This window comes from Trichechus manatus, unplaced genomic scaffold, assembly GCF_000243295.1.
Source record: "Trichechus manatus latirostris isolate Lorelei unplaced genomic scaffold, TriManLat1.0 scaffold00089, whole genome shotgun sequence".
NCBI classification, from domain to species: domain Eukaryota; kingdom Metazoa; phylum Chordata; class Mammalia; order Sirenia; family Trichechidae; genus Trichechus; species Trichechus manatus.
Window position 1 is genome coordinate 475953 of NW_004444025.1, and position 2468 is coordinate 478420.

Here is a 2468-nt window from a genome sequence, read left to right on the forward strand (position 1 = left end):
GACCCTTCACAGTTACTGAAGAAATCCTGAGTTTATCACTTACAAACTGTGTGACCTTCACTAAGTGATTTAACCACATTATACCTGTTACTTTATCTATAAAATCAATATCATAATAGTGCTTACCTCCGAGGATTTTTCTCACAGATTAAATTATGTTACATATGAAAATTCTTACATCAGGGTCTGGTATATAGTAAGTACTCAAAAATATCAGACTTGATTATGAATTATTATTATTGTTATAAAGTAGATAGTTATAATAATTATACCTTGAGCCTCATGTGTACATTCAGCCCCAAAACATGTTTTCTTTCACCTATGGATCGTTTTAAAAATTTGATAGGTTGCCAAAATTTAAAGGTCAGGTGATTTCACATAGAAATCTAGATGACAGATCTCACAAAGGAATTTCAGTATGTTTGGCATCACTGGGCCCATCATCTGTCCTGTCAATACATGACTATCCCTAAGTAGCAGCTGTCCCATTTGAATGAGGTAAATATTCACTAGTTCATTGCACTTCCGACACTCCATTTAATCCTAAACCTGTCTAACCCACCTCAAGTCTTTACAGTACCTTCCGAGCACCATGGGCATTAGAGCTTTTGGTTCTTGCGTACCTCACTAGTAAATAGTATAGTAGTAAATATACATAGTAAATATAGTAAATAGTATAGTAGTAACTTGCTCCTTGAAAACTATGATAAAATTGAGTGTAGATGTTCACTTTGGGAAAACTGTCTTTCCTTTACAGAATGTGTCATAATAGGATTCCATTAAATTAATTCCCTTGTTATATCTAAATGTGATTTGATTCATGGTCATAAGAGTTCTATGTAGCTGTCACGAATACAGTTTCTGTAATGTGCGGTTTACTGCAATACGGTTCACTCAGAGTCCCTATTTGAGAGAACTGCGCAGATTTATTTTGTAGAGTGACAGCGGTGGTAGGTTTGCATCTGGAGCTGACCCAGTAGTCCAGACATTAATAGCGCTGGGTTCAGTTCCTGGAGGGTCTTATATCAACAGCGTGATAATTGGGATTCATTCAGAGCCTTCTGCCTGGTGATTTTGAGATGAGATGAAGCTCCATCTTACGTCTTTGCCTCCTGTTTACAGAAGAAGCAACCCTCTTCCGTGGAATCTGGATTCTTAACACAGGGGCAAGGTGTAGCTGCATACGTGTTTGGGTGGACCAAGTATGGGGGAATTAACTTCCTGGGCCTCCTGACCTAGTAAGGTTCTGTACGGTAGAGGATGCAGAGGTGTCGCTAAGGTAAGCAGTCTTCAGTCTGCAAGGTCCACAGGTGCTACTGTGTTATTTAACGGAGGCCAGCCCTTTAATAAACAAAACCCCAGATTTTTTGTGGCTCCCGTGAGCTATTTATTTCTCACATGACCATCTAAGAATGGGGTTAGGGGTGGGATTAGGCTCCACTAGTCTTTCGGGACCGACAGAGCTCTCTCATCTTCAGTGTCACCCTGGGCATAGACAGCCACCTGGCAGGTGAGGAAAGAAGATGGAGGAGTGTGTGTGGGACGTGCAGGCCTGGAAGTGACACATGTCCCTTCTGTTGCATTACCTTGAACTAAGTGACATGGTCATCCTCACTGTGAGGGAGGCTAAGAAGAAATGGGAATGGCTTGAGTGATCAATGCAATCTCTGCCACAAATATTTATTTAGAGTTTCCTTGGTGCCAGGCACTGTTCTACATTTTGTGCTGCACATTATTTGAGAGGTTCACATAATTATGAGGTTGAAGCTTTTCAGCCAGGTCAGATCTTCAGGCCCAGAAGCAATATGGCACTGAGAATAAGTGACAATGAAGGAAGAATCTACTGTGCAACCATCCAAGTCTCCACTGGGAGAATCTGATAGTCCCTCTCCTCTTTCCCAAATCAGGACAACCACTGATGGTACTTTCTGGATTGTGTCCATCATTGGCTAAGTCTGCTGGACAAGGGTCCAAAATCCTTTAGCTCCAGAGAAATATGGAAAACACCTCAACTGAGAACAGAAAATGCCCTCCCCAGTCATAAACCTGGGTGGCTCACAGGTGCGTGAGGCAGGCCACCCTGAAAGAACACCCCAAATACAGTGACTTCTTATCAAGTGGCAAAGGTAGGGTCTCCCACTGAGAAGTTATTTAATGTGGATAGGGAGTATCACTCCTTTTTGGCTAAAGTACGGGTATAAAAGATCCTGGAATGGTTTATTCCACCTAAATCAGATGCTCCAGATAATCAGTTCTTGCAAATTGGCTGCCTTCAGTCCAGCCAATTGCACGCTGGGGGCAGCTTCTTTCCAGGACAAGTTTTGAGCTAAGAGTAGAAGCTCTGCCAAGCAGTTACTGACAGAAGATCATTACTGTCAGGGCTGGAAAGAGTCTGCACAGAACTTTCTTGTAGCTGATGCAACCTGCTTAAGAATCTCATAGTTTTTCACAGGGAACTTCCTGCACAT